General features: G+C 44.8%; 4 non-coding genes across 4 annotated transcripts; all 4 read right to left on the bottom strand.

Annotated features, from left to right (window-relative positions):
• Nucleotides 1-4,410: 4,410 nt before the first annotated feature.
• trnam-cau (transfer RNA methionine (anticodon CAU)) lies at nt 4,411-4,483 on the bottom strand. The gene has a single exon. It is a non-coding gene; the product is annotated as a tRNA-Met (tRNA).
• A 768-nt stretch (nt 4,484-5,251) lies between these two features.
• On the bottom strand, nt 5,252-5,324 carry trnam-cau (transfer RNA methionine (anticodon CAU)). Its single transcript has one exon. It is a non-coding gene; the product is annotated as a tRNA-Met (tRNA).
• Nucleotides 5,325-7,570: 2,246 nt separating this feature from the next.
• trnam-cau (transfer RNA methionine (anticodon CAU)) lies at nt 7,571-7,643 on the bottom strand. The gene has a single exon. It is a non-coding gene; the product is annotated as a tRNA-Met (tRNA).
• Nucleotides 7,644-8,396: 753 nt separating this feature from the next.
• Nucleotides 8,397-8,469, bottom strand: trnam-cau (transfer RNA methionine (anticodon CAU)). Its single transcript has one exon. It is a non-coding gene; the product is annotated as a tRNA-Met (tRNA).
• Nucleotides 8,470-14,809: the final 6,340 nt, after the last annotated feature.

The raw sequence follows: 14,809 nt of genomic DNA, 5'->3' as shown, positions 1-14,809 counted from the left end.
GTTGAAAAGGAAAAAAGAAGCGCGGTCCTCTTATGAAACGACTGAATCAGCTGGTTATCGATTGTGCTAAGGTGTTGCTGTCTGTGTTGTTACAATTGTAATATTTAATAATATCGTGATATTCAAGATTTGTACATTTATACAGCTCTGGATAACTTAAAACAGCGATTAGACCTTCAGAGCGGCATTAATGCGTCCTGAAGTAAAGCAAAACGGCTATAAACTCCAGCAAGATAGAGTGATTATATGCAGAGCCATATACCTTTATCTCTAAATAAAGTATAACTATAGAAACTGTGTTCATCTTAACTGAAAGCTTCGTCGTGTTTCCCTGACCTCACGCATCACTCACCTGTCAGTCAGCACTCCCAAAGGGTCAAACAGAAAGTGCACAGCACGGTTACAGAAAAGTTTGCGCTGTTATAATTCACTTACCTTTAGGCTACTGTTTCACACTGAGGCTTTATGCCTGTGCTTCAAACCACAAGTCAAGTAAACATTAAACAAATAAACAACTTATTTCTCTCAAGAAAACCAAAAAGTTGAAAATTCTTCAGAAACACCATCATGTCAACATTGCAGTGAAAAACGTGACAACTTTCCTTACTCTGTGAAGTCGGGACATCTGGTGAACGCCCATCCCTCTCTGTGCAGCCACATTAACAGTGTGAGCAAAGCATCGTATATGCTGTGAAAATCCGGCCGCTTTGACAGCATTGGCAATGTTTCTGCCGTTGTCTATTGTCAAGCGGGGTTACGTTAATTTTGTTTTTGATATTCCTGACACATTCAGACGGTCCCTTACTAAGAGCTCTGTGCGAGCTCTCCCGGCTAAACGCATATTGCAAGGGCATAAATGGAGCAGTGCTCATAATGTCGAGGGGAAAAAAATTGTTTCCTCACGTTCTTCTTCAACTAGCTCAACTTTTGCAGGCACGCGTGACGTTATTGGAAAGGTAGTCACGGGGTGTGTCGCGAATCTCCTTTATCACAACGCGACACAGGATCGTAGATTCGCAATTTCGATTTCATATCGTGTATTATTACAGCCCTAGGCGCCATGTCCGAATGATACAGTGACACTGACAAAGCGCTGCATCAACCTCTTTGCGCCAAAGTTCATGCAGAGTAGCAGTGTCCCTGGCAACCCTAATGGGCACTTTAGACTGCGAGTTTTAAGGCATTTGCGATCAAGGCATTGTCCAAAGCAACTCGGAAAAGCATGTGACCTTCAGATTATAAGACTGCCGTGCTGCCTACTGCGCCAACGAGGCAGATTGCAGGAGCTGGGCAGGCTGTGACACACCAGCTTCCATGTCACTGTGCTGCGATGTGGGTCCTAGGAGACAGCTCAGGCCATACAAGCATGTCAGTATGGCAGAGAAGTCTAAGGTGCTGTGTTCCGGTCGCAGTCTCCCCTGGAGGCAAGGGTGTGAGTCCCACTTCTGACAAACCCAACTTTTGGCTATGCGTTTAGGCACACGTCTTTAACTCTCTGGCATGACCTGGCATGTCCGAGTGATACAGTTACACTGACAAAGTGCTGCATCAATCTTTTTGCGCCAAAGTTCATGAAGCGTAGCAGTGTCCCTGGGCACTTTAGACTTTTTAAGGTGTTTGCGATCAAAGCATTGTCCACAGCAACTCGTAAAAGCATGTGAACAAAACAAAGGTGAGGGCTTTAATGCAAGTGCACTGAAAGGAGATCAAAATAACTGTCTTGGAATGCCATGTATTGGAATGTCCTGGGATGCCGTTGATTTTTAAGGCAAGAGGATTTGCAGGACTTTTCGTCAAATCCTTGTACAACGTCAAATAATGACATTTGAAAGATCCACACAGAACGTTAAGTGATTACGTGTCAGGAATGGGAGCATCTTGCCATCATTGCTTCAGACTCAGGAAATGTTCTTGGAACTTCACGCTGCCTGCCCTCCAGAGAAGCTGTAGCATCTTTTGTTCCCGGGTAGCATGAACCGTATTGAAGGGAATAATAAATGCTGCCCAGTCATCTAAGCGCTCCCATGTACCAAAAGTTACCACCCTGCCCTGTGTGAGGCTCGAACTCACAACCTTCAGATTATGAGACTGACACGCTGCCTACTGCGCCAACGAGGGGGACTGCAGTAGTTTGTCAAGCTGTGACACACCAGCTTCCATTACGCTGTGCTGCGGGGGGGGTCCTAGGAGACAGCTTAGGCCATGCATGCATGTCAGGATGGTTGAGCTGTGTAAGTTGCTGTGTTCAAGTCGCAGTCTCCCCTGGAGGTGTGGTTTCAAATCCCACTTCTGACAAACAAAACCTTTGGCTAAACGTTCAGGCTCAAGTCTTTAAATCTCTGGCGCCATGTCCAAGTGATACAGTAACACTGACAAAGCGCCGGATCAACCTCTTTGCGCCAAAGTTCATGCAGCCTAGTAATGTCCCTGGCAACCCTAATAGGCACTTCAAACTGCAAATTTTAAGGTGTTTGCGAGTAAGGCATTGTCCACAGAAACTCGGAAAAGCATGTGAACAAAACAATGGATGAGGGCTTTAATGCAAGTGCTCTGAAAGGTGATCAAAAGAACTGTCTTGGAATGCCATGTAGTGGAATGTCCTGGAATGCTGTTGATTTTAAGGCAATATGATTTGCAGAACTTTTCGTCAAATCCTTGTACAACATCAAGTCATGACATTTGACAGATTCACGCTGAACGTCAAGAAATTACTTGACAGGAATGGGAGCATCTTGCCATCATTGCTTCAGACTCAGGAAATGTTCTTGGAACTTCACGCTGCCTGCCCTCCAGAGAAGCTGTAGCCTCTTTTGCTCCCGGGTAGCATAAACCGCATTGAAGGGAATAATAAACACTGCCCAGTCATCTAAGCGCTCCCGTGTACCAAGTTACCACCCTGCACTGTGTGAGGCTCGAACTCACAACCTTCAGATTATGAGACTGACACACTGCCTACTGCGCCAACGAGGCTGACTGCAGCAGTTTGGCAAGCTGTGACACACCAGCTTCCATTACGCTGTGCTGCGGTGGGGGTCCTAGGAGACAGCTCAGGACAAGGGCTTTAATGCAAGTGCACCGAAAGGGGATCAAAAGAACTGTCTTGGAATGCCATGTAGTGGAATGTCCTGGAATGCTGTTGATTTTAAGGCAATATGATTCGCAGGACTTTTCGTCAAATTCTTGTACAACGTCAAGTCATGACATTTGACAGATTCACGCTGAACGTCAAGCAATTACTTGACAGAAATGGGAGCATCTTGCCATCATTGCTTCAGACTCAGGAAATGTTCTTGGAACTTCACGCCTCCTGCCCTCCAGAGAAGCTATAGCATTTTTTGCTCCCGGTAAGCATGAACCGCATGGAAGTGGATAAAAAAGCCGCCCAGTCATGCAAGCGATCCCATGTGCCAAAACATACCACCCTGCTCCGTGTGAGGCTCGAACTCACGACCTTGACATTATGAGACTGACGCGCTGCATACTGCGCCAACGAGGCGGACTGCTGGAGCTGGGCAGGATGTGGAACAACAGCTTCCATGGTTCAAATCCCTATTCTGACAATCCCCAACCTTTGGCTATGTGTTCAGGCGTAAATCTTTAACTCTCTGGGGCCATGTCTGAGTGATAAAGTAACACTGACAAAGCGCTGCATCAATCTCTTTGTGCCAAAGTCACTGTGCTGTGGTGTGGGTCCTAGGAGACAGCTCAGGCAAAGCAAGCATGTCAGGATGGCTGAGCAGTGTAAGGCGCTGTGTTCTGGTTACATTCTCCCCTGGTGGTGTGGTTTCAAATCCCACTTCTGACAAACAAAACCTTTGGCTAAACGTTAAGGCTCAAGTCTTTAAATCTCTGGCGCCATATCCATGTGACAACGCGCTGCATCAACCTCTTTGCGCCAAAGTTCATGCAGCGTAGTAATGTCCCTGGCAACCCTAATAGGCACTTTAAACTGCAAATTTTAAGGCGTTTGCGATTAAGGCATTGTCCACAGCAACTCGGAAAAGCATGTGAACAAAACAATGCACTTGCCCTTTCAGTGCACTTGCTTTAATGCAAGTGCACTTAAAGGGGATCGAAAGAACTGTCTTGGAATGCCATGTAGTGGAATGTCCTGGGATGCTATTGATTTTAAGGCAACATGATTCGCAGGACTTTTCGTCAAATCCTTGTACAACGTCAAGTCATGACATTTGACAGATTCACGCTGAACGTCAAGCATTTACTTGACAGGAATGGGAGCATCTTGCCATCATTGCTTCAGACTCAGGAAATGTTCTTGGAACTTCACGCCTCCTGCCCTCCAGAGAAGCTGTAGCATTTTTTGCTCCCGGTAAGCATGAACCACATGGAAGTGGATAAAAAACGCCGCCCAGTCATTTAAGCGCTCCCGTGTGCCAAAAGGTACCAACCTGCCCCGTGTGAGGCTCGAACTCACGACCTTCAGATTATGAGACTGACGCGCTGCCTACTGCGCCAACGAGGCTGACTGCTGGAGTTGGGCAGGATGTGGAACAACAGCTTCCATGTCACGGTGCTGTGGTGTGCGTCCTGGGAGACAGCTCAGGCCAGGTAAGCATGTCAGGATGGCCGAGTGGTCTAAGGCGCTGTGTTCAGGTAGCAGTCTCCCCTGGAGGCCTGGTTTCAAATCCCACTTCTGACAAATAAAACCATTGGCTAAATGTTAAGGCTCAAGTCTTTAAATCTCTGGCGCCATATCCATGTGACAAAGCGCAGCATCAACCTCTTTGCGCCAAAGTTCTTGCAGCGTAGTAATGTCCCTGGCAACCCTAATAGGCACTTTAAACTGCAAATTTCAAGGCGTTTGCGATTAAGGCATTGTCCACAGCAACTCGGAAAAGCATGTGAACAAAACAATGGACGAGGTCTTTAATGCAAGTGCACCGAAAAGGGATCGAAAGAACTGTCGTGGAATGCCATGTAGTGGAATGTCCTGGGATGCTATTGATTTTAAGGCAATATGATTCGCAGGACTTTTCGTCAAATCCTTGTAAAATGTCATGTCATGGCATTTGACTGATTCACGCTGAACATCAAGCAATTACTTGACAGGAATGGGAGCATCTTGCCATCATTGCTTCAGACTCCAGAAATGTTCTTGGTACTTCACGCCTCCTGCCCTCCAGAGAAGCTGTAGCATTTTTTGCTCCCGGTAAGCATGAACCACATGGAAGTGGATAAAAAAACGCCGCCCAGTCATGTAAGCGCTCCCGTGTGCCAAAAGGTACCACCCTGCCCCATGTGAGGCTCAAACTCACGACCTTCAGATTATGAGACTGACGCGCTGCCTACTGCGCCAACGAGGCGGACTGCTGGAGTTGGGCAGGATGTGGAACAACAGCTTCCATGTCACAGTGCTGCGGTGTGCGTCCTGGGAGACAGCTCAGGCCAGGGAAGCATGTCAGGATGGCCGAGTGGTTTAAGGCGCTGCGTTCAGGTCGCAGTCTCCCCTGGAGGTGTGGTTTCAAATCCCACTTCTGACAAACCAATCCTTTGGCTAAACGTTCAGGCTCAAGTCTTTAAATCTCTGGCGCCATATCCAAGCAAGTGGTGCTCGCTGCAGAGTCATTTGGGCGAGCTGAGCTCCAGCGAGAGGGAGCTTGACCTCCTCCTTTTTTGCACTTCTTCTACGAGTGATGTCACTGGGGGTAGGTTTAGGGGTGGGGTTGGTGTACGCATTAAAACAGCTTACAGGAGAAGGAGCGAGAGCTCATGCTCCCCTTTGCTGGAGCTCAGGTCTGCTCAAATGGCTCTGCAGCGAGCACCCTCTCTATCCAAGTGACAAAGTGCCGCATCAACCTCTTTGCGCCAAAGTTCATGCAGCGTAGTAATGTCCCTGGCAACCCTAATAGGCACTCTAAAATGCAAATTTTAAGGCGTTTGCGATTAAGGCATTGTCCACAGCAACTCGGAAAAGCATGTGAACAAAACAATGGTCGAGGGTTTCAATGCAAGTGCACTGAAAGGAGATCAAAAGAACTGGCTTGGAATGTCCTGGGATGCCGTTGATTTTTTCTCCCGTGTACCAAGTTACCACCCTGCCCTGTGTGAGGCTCGAATTCACAACCTTCAGAATACGAGACTCATGCGCTGCCTACTGCGCCAACGAAGCTGACTGCAGCAGTTTGGCAAGCTGTGACACACCAGCTTCCATTACGCTGTGCTGCGGTGGGGGTCCTAGGAGACAGCTCAGGACGAGGGCTTTAATGCAAGCGCACCGAAAGGGGATCAAAAGAACTGTCTTGGAATGCCATGTAGTGGAATGTCCTGGAATGCTGTTGATTTTAAGGCAATATGATTCGCAGGACTTTTCGTCAAATTCTTGTACAACGTCAAGTCATGACATTTGACAGATTCACGCTGAACGTCAAGCAATTACTTGACAGAAATGGGAGCATCTTGCCATCATTGCTTCAGACTCAGGAAATGTTCTTGGAACTTCACGCCTCCTGCCCTCCAGAGAAGCTGTAGCATTTTTTGCTCCCGGTAAGCATGAACCGCATGGAAGTGGATAAAAAAGCCGCCCAGTCATGCAAGCGATCCCATGTGCCAAAACATACCCCCCTGCTCCATGTGAGGCTCGAACTCACGACCTTGACATTATGAGACTGACGCGCTGCATACTGCGCCAACGAGGCGGACTGCTGGTGCTGGGCAGGATGTGGCACAACAGCTTCCATGGTTCAAATCCCTATTCTGACAATACCCAACCTTTGGCTATGTGTTCAGGCGTAAATCTTTAACTCTCTGGGGCCATGTCTGAGTGATAAAGTAACACTGACAAAGCGCTGCATCAATCTCTTTGTGCCAAAGTCACTGTGCTGTGGTGTGGGTCCTAGGAGACAGCTCAGGCAAAGCAAGCATGTCAGGATGGCTGAGCAGTGTAAGGCGCTGTGTTCTGGTTGCATTCTCCCCTGGTGGTGTGGTTTCAAATCCCACTTCTGACAAACAAAACCTTTGGCTAAACGTTAAGGCTCAAGTCTTTAAATCTCTGGCGCCATATCCATGTGACAAAGCGCCGCATCAACCTCTTTGCGCCAAAGTTCATGCAGCGCAGTAATGTCCCTGGCAACCCTAATAGGCACTTTAAACTGCAAATTTTAAGGCGTTTGCGATTAAGGCATTGTCCACAGCAACTCGGAAAAGCATGTGAACAAAACAATGGACTTGCCCTTTCAGTGCACTTGCTTTGATGCAAGTGCACTTAAAGGGGATCGAAAGAACTGTCTTGGAATGCCATGTAGTGGAATGTCCTGGGATGCTATTGATTTTAAGGCAACATGATTCGCAGGACTTTTCGTCAAATCCTTGTACAACGTCAAGTCATGACATTTGACAGATTCACGCTGAACGTCAAGCATTTACTTGACAGGAATGGGAGCATCTTGCCATCATTGCTTCAGACTCAGGAAATGTTCTTGGAACTTCACGCCTCCTGCCCTCCAAAGAAGCTGTAGCATTTTTTGCTCCCGGTAAGCATGAACCACATGGAAGTGGATAAAAAACGCCGCCCAGTCATTTAAGCGCTCCCGTGTGCCAAAAGGTATCAACCTGCCCCGTGTGAGGCTCGAACTCACGACCTTCAGATTATGAGACTGACGCGCTGCCTACTGCGCCAACGAGGCTGACTGCTGGAGTTGGGCAGGATGTGGAACAACAGCTTCCATGTCACGGTGCTGTGGTGTGCGTCCTGGGAGACAGCTCAGGCCAGATAAGCATGTCAGGATGGCCGAGTGGTCTAAGGCGCTGTGTTCAGGTAGCAGTCTCCCCTGGAGGCCTGGTTTCAAATCCCACTTCTGACAAATAAAACCATTGGCTAAACGTTAAGGCTCAAGTCTTTAAATCTCTGGCGCCATATCCATGTGACAAAGCGCAGCATCAACCTCTTTGCGCCAAAGTTCTTGCAGCGTAGTAATGTCCCTGGCAACCCTAATAGGCACTTTAAACTGCAAATTTTAAGGCGTTTGCGATTAAGGCATTGTCCACAGCAACTCGGAAAAGCATGTGAACAAAACAATGGACGAGGTCTTTAATGCAAGTGCACCGAAAAGGGATCGAAAGAACTGTCGTGGAATGTCCTGGGATGCTATTGATTTTAAGGCAATATGATTCGCAGGACTTTTCGTCAAATCCTTGTAAAATGTCATGTCATGGCATTTGACTGATTCACGCTGAACATCAAGCAATTACTTGACAGGAATGGGAGCATCTTGCCATCATTGCTTCAGACTCCAGAAATGTTCTTGGTACTTCACGCCTCCTGCCCTCCAGAGAAGCTGTAGCATTTTTTGCTCCCGGTAAGCATGAACCACATGGAAGTGGATAAAAAAACGGCGCCCAGTCATGTAAGCGCTCCCGTGTGCCAAAAGGTACCACCCTGCCCCATGTGAGGCTCGAACTCACGACCTTCAGATTATGAGACTGACGCGCTGCCTACTGCGCCAACGAGGCAGACTGCTGGAGTTGGGCAGGATGTGGAACAACAGCTTCCATGTCACAGTGCTGCGGTGTGCGTCCTGGGAGACAGCTCAGGCCAGGGAAGCATGTCAGGATGGCCGAGTGGTTTAAGGCGCTGCGTTCAGGTCGCAGTCTCCCCTGGAGGTGTGGTTTCAAATCCCACTTCTGACAAACCAATCCTTTGGCTAAACGTTCAGGCTCAAGTCTTTAAATCTCTGGCGCCATATCCAAGCAAGTGGTGCTCGCTGCAGAGTCATTTGGGCGAGCTGAGCTCCAGCGAGAGGGAGCTTGACCTCCTCCTTTTTTGCACTTCTTCTACGAGTGATGTCACTGGGGGTAGGTTTAGGGGTGGGGTTGGTGTACGCATTAAAACAGCTTACAGGAGAAGGAGCGAGAGCTCATGCTCCCCTTTGCTGGAGCTCAGCTCTGCTCAAATGGCTCTGCAGCGAGCACCCTCTCTATCCAAGTGACAAAGTGCCGCATCAACCTCTTTGCGCCAAAGTTCATGCAGCGTAGTAATGTCCCTGGCAACCCTAATAGGCACTCTAAAATGCAAATTTTAAGGCGTTTGCGATTAAGGCATTGTCCACAGCAACTCGGAAAAGCATGTGAACAAAACAATGGTCGAGGGTTTCAATGCAAGTGCACTGAAAGGAGATCAAAAGAACTGTCTTGGAATGTCCTGGGATGCCGTTGATTTTTAAGGCAATAGGATTTGCAGGACTTTTCGTCAAATCCTTGTATAACGTCAAGTCATGACATTTGACAGATCCACACCGAACGTTAAGCGATTACGTGTCAGGAATGGGAGCATCTTGCCATCATTGCTTCAGACTCAGGAAATGTTCTTGGAACTTCACGCCGTCTGCCCTCCAGAGAAGCTGTAGCATCTTTTGCTCCCGGGTAGTATAAACCGCACGGAAGGGACTAAAAATCGCTGCCCAGTGATCTAAGCGCTCCGAAGTGCCAAAAGGTACCACCCTGCCCCCTGTGAGGCTCGAACTCACAACCTTCAGATTATTAGACTGACGCGCTGCCTACTGCGACAACGAGGCAGACTGCAGCAGCTTGGAAAGCTGTGACACACCACGTTCCATTTCACTGTGCTGCGGTGTGGGTCCTAGGAGACAGCTCAGGCCATGCATGCATGTTAGGATGGCTGAGCGGTGTAAGGCGCTGTATTCAGGTCGCAGTTTCCCCTGGAGGCTTGGTGTCAAATCCCCCTTCTGACAAACCAAATCTTTGGCTATACGTTAAGGCTCAAGAATTAAACTCTCTGGCGCCATGTCCAAGTGATACAGTAACACTGACGAAGCGCCGCATCAACCTCTTTGCGCCAAAGTTCTTGCAGCGTAGTAATGTCCCTGGCAACCCTAATAGGCATTTTAAACTGCAAATTTTAAGGCGTTTGCGATTAAGGCATTGTCCACAGCAACTCGGAAAACCCTGTGAACAAAACAATGGACGAGGGCTTTAATGCAAATGCACCGAAAGGGGATCGAAAGAACTGTCTTGGAATGCCATGTAGTGGAATGTCCTGGGATGCCATTGATTTTAAGGCAATATGATTCACAGGACTTTTCATCAAATCCTTGTACAACGTCAAGTCATGACATTTGACAGATCCACGCTGAACGTCAAGCAATTACTTGACAGGAATGGGAGCATCTTGCCATTATTGCTTCAGACTCAGGAAATGTTCTTGGTACTTCATGCCTCCTGCCCTTCAGAGAAGCTGTAGAATTTTTTGCACCCGGGAAGCTAGAACCGCACGGAAGGGAATAAAAAACGCTGCCCAGTCATCTAAGCGTTCCCGTATGCCAAAAGGTACCACATTGCCCCATGTGAGGCTCGAACCCATGACATTCAGATTATGATACTGACAAACTGCTTACTGCGCCAACGAGGCAGACTGCAGCAGCTCTGCAAGCTGTGACAACACCAGCTTCCATGTCACTGTGGGTCCTAGGAGACAGCTTAGGCCATGCAAGCATGTCAGGATGGCTGAGGGATCTAAGGTGCTGCGTTCAGATCGCAGTCTCCGCTGGAGGCGTGGGTTCAAATCCCACTTCTGACAAACAAAATCTTTGGCTATACGTTCAGGCTCAAGCCTTTAACTCTCTGTCCAAGTGATACAGTAACACTGACAAAGTGCCGCATCAACCTCTTTGCTCCAAAGTTCATGCAGCGTAGCAGTGTGCCTGGGAAGCTTAATGGGCACTTTAGATTGCAAGTTTTAAGGTGTTTGTGATTAAGGCATTGTCCACAGCAACTCGGAAAAACATGTGAACAAAACAGTGGACGAGGGCTTTAATGCAAGTGCACCGAAAAGGGATTGAAAGAACTGTCGTGGAATGCCATGTGGTGGAATGTCCTGGGATGCCGTTGATTTTTAAGGCAATAGGATTTGCAGAACTTTTCGTCAAATCCTTGTACAACATCAAGTCATGACATTTGACATATCCACACCGAATGTCAAGCGATTACTTGTCAGGAATGGGAGCATCTTGTCATCATTGCTTCAGACTCAGGAAATGTTCTTGGAACTTCATGCCGCCTGCCCTCCAGAGAAGCTGTAGCATTTTTTGCTCCCGGGAAGCATGAACCGCATGGAAGGCAATAAAAAAACGCGGCCCTGTCATCTAAGCGCTCCCGCTCCAAAAGGTACCACCCTGCCCCGTGTGAGGCTCAAACTCACAACCTTCAGATTATGAGACTGACACGCTGCCTACTGTGCCAACAATGAGTACTGCAACAGCTCTGCAAGCTGTGACACAGCAGCTTCCATTTCACTGTGCTGTGGTGTGGGTCCTAGGAGATAGCTCAGGCAATACAAGCATGTCAGGATGGCCGAGCGGTCTCAGGTGCTGCGTTCAAGCTGAGGAATAATCATCCAACAAAGAAGGTGAAGAAGGAAAGAATAGGGTGAAGGAAGAAGAGGGAGGAAAAAACGAAGGTAAGGTGCATTCTTAGCTTCCCAGACATGCCTTCCTTGACCTGCTCTACGTCATGCATTAGCGATACTGTTCTGTGTTAAAACTGTGCATTTTGAGTTACATTGATTTCTATTGCAGGTGCTCACCAACACGGGGGTTCGAATCCAGCTAAAGACGCTTTATTGTTATTTGTTTCTTATTACTCAATAAACTAACAATTTGAATGTATAATGCTCCAAGGTAAATAAAATATGCCTAAGCACTTTGTTATTGTGTTTTTTGATATTCTTTTATGAAATATAAAGCATACTAACTTAATTGTGTTTTTATTTAGTAGTTGTTGTAGCATTGTTATGCTTCTGGTTATTATTGTTCTGTATTTTGACGTACAAATGATCTATAGAAGTGTCATAGAGCTACAGTGTTTATGGAATTAAAAGTCAAGGAGAAGTCAGTTATTTATATATGCATTATTTATCTAACAATTGTCAACAGAACAGTATTGAATATAGAGTAGAAAATATAAAAATAATAAATTAGTTATTAACAATACAATATTACCAATATAAATAAACAATATATATAAAATGTTCAATACAAACAGAAACCAACGAAAAGTGGACTTAAAAATCAAGGACCAGTCATTTTTAAATGAAATATTTATATAACATTGGTCAACAAAACAGTAATGAACATAGAATAAAAAATCCAAAAATAAATAAGTTAAATATTAACAGAATAAATACAAAATTAACAAATAAAATAAAATGCTACCCCCTACTGTACAAAAGGTGTGAAAAGAAGCAGGTCTCTAACAACACCTTAACTTTTTTATTGCTTTTTGTTCTTTTCTCTCTTATGTTTAGAACTTTGAATGAACTTTGAGCACCCTGAACACTTGAAACACTGAAATTGTCATTTCTTTTGATTTTTAATTTAAAAAAGTACCATTGACAATTGCGGTGAAATCTTTGATGCCACTGGTGGAGTAGACGGGGGCTGGGGCTGGGCCTTAAGTTATCTTGTCTCCATCACATCTTGAGCAGGTACAGTAGGGGCAGGTTGTTGCACCATTTGTGCTGGAGCAGCAGAAGCAGTACTCTGCTAAAAATAATCACAAAAATAAATATAATCATGAAGAAGGAAAGTCATTCTAGTAAATAATAATAATAAACACATATTAATTCATAAATATACATTTTGAGTGTGAAAAAAACCACATGTGTATTTCAGCACACCTCCAAGCAAGGTCCTCTGCCCACGATATTGCAATGAGCATTTCTCAGTCTGAAAAAATCATGAAAAACATAATAATTTTATACAATATTTTACAATAAAAACTTTTATAACTAAACAAGAATTTTAACTCAATGACTCCCTTAATGAAGCACACAATAGCTCTGTAAATTAATTTATCACTGTTTCTAGAATGTGTGTAATATTTATCTAATATGTAATTGTAGTTTGTTTCTCTAAAACGAAAAGAAAAAGATAGAGGTAAAGTTGGTTTTATATTCGCACATTCGTTCATTTAGCAGTCTCTATATTGTTTACCATATTACTTTGAATATTCGATTGGAATTAGCATGCAAGTATGATTTAAAAACAACATTTACACTATCTAATTCACTGTGAACAATGCTGTACTTTTATCATCATTAATCATTGTCTGCTAATATGATTTTCCTATTTAGAATTTGCAAAGAATACTTTTCTGAAATGATATTAATAAGGAGAATGTCTGAATATCCTAATATACAACCAACTTCACCTCTATAGGAAAAAGAATAAGAGGAACTGGACAGGAACATTTCAGGCCTTAAAACCACATGCTGTATACTGTACACTCATAATCCATTCCCCCACCTTTTCAAATCTCTCTCATAAACGGTCAAACTTACTAAATTATTCGACGTAAATCTCAAAATACATGCAATTTAAAACACATTATTGTTTAAAAACAAGTATGACATGTTTTACATAGATACTGTACTGAATGTACTAAAGCCTAACAAGTTAACGTTACTCTGTTAAGCAAATTTCAACAAAACAATATATCATGTAAACGAAATACACACTCTTTGATAAATCTCATGCCACTTTTTTGCAGAGGAGAGGCCTGATCCTGTTGCCCTCATTTGATGGCCAAACTCCTGTTCTGGCAAACTTTTTCAGACATGAAATCCAGTCAGCGTCTGACATGGCTTTATGGGATTTTCCAGACATTTTTTCTCCAAGAAATTAAACGGTTTTAGATTAAAGTATCAAAATTTGAAATACAACACACTAAAACATTAATACGAGCAATTATGTAGATTTTCTTACCTTTTTTTAAGAAATCACTATCAAAAAAAATCCAGTACTTTACACAAAACGATGCTGTGCTATGTCGAATGATGCTGATTGTCGAAAATCAATTAACTTTTTTGACCTTTGACCCACCCCCAGAGAACCGTGTCATTCTTTCGTGTACCTTCGGCTCAGTTCAGAAAATTGATTGACATCTGATTAACCTGTTTGACTGCACACCTAGCGGTGAATATTGGAACGGTTCCTTCCCTGGCTTTAACATTGTCTCGACTCTGATTGGTCAAATGTTGAAATTGTTTCCATTGAAATTTGAGTCCATTGAATCCCATTTCTGTCGTTCATATGGCAAAACTGAAAGTCATCTTACCGAAAATAGTTACAATAACATACATATAAAAATATGTGCCACAGTCCAGCCTCCACCAGTGAAAAAGGAAAATACGTGATGAGGTGGCCGAGTGGTTAAGGTGATGGACTGCTAATCTATTGTGCATTTGCACTCGTGGGTTTGAATCCCATCCTTGTCGCTCATATGTTCTGGCATTCGAGAGACTGGTGTTTCTGTAAAAGTTGTTAAACTCTCTTATCGTTTTGATTGTTGTTGCAAAATTTAATGTCATCTTTATAGAAAATAGCCGCAAATATATACATATATGCTATAGTCCAGCCCCCATCATGAAAGTGAGTACATACATGACGAGGTGGCCGAGGCCATCGAATCTCATCCTTGTCCTTCAAATGCTTTGGCGTTTGAAAGAGGCCGGTTCTTTCGTGGAAGGTGTTTTACTCGCACCCTCTTATCGTTTTGAAGGATGTTGTTGCAAAGTTTAATGTCATCTTTACCAAAAATAGCAGCAAATACATACAGAAATGCCATAGTCCAGCCCCCATCAGGAAAATGAGTACATACATGACGAGATGGCCGAGACCATCGAATCCCATTCTTGTCGTTCATATGCTCTGTCTTTCATATGGCAAAACTGAAAGTCATCTTACCGACAATAGTTGCAGAATCATACATATACAAATATGTGCCACAGTCCGGACTCCACCAGAGAAGGAAAAGTGTAGGAGTCCATCTATTAGCC

The sequence above is a fragment of the Danio rerio genome, chromosome 4 (genome assembly GCF_052040795.2).
Source record: "Danio rerio strain M-AB ecotype USA chromosome 4, GRCz13ab, whole genome shotgun sequence".
In the NCBI taxonomy this organism is placed as follows: domain Eukaryota; kingdom Metazoa; phylum Chordata; class Actinopteri; order Cypriniformes; family Danionidae; genus Danio; species Danio rerio.
Note: the sequence above shows the minus strand (reverse complement) of the source record. Positions and strands in the feature narration are given on the sequence as shown.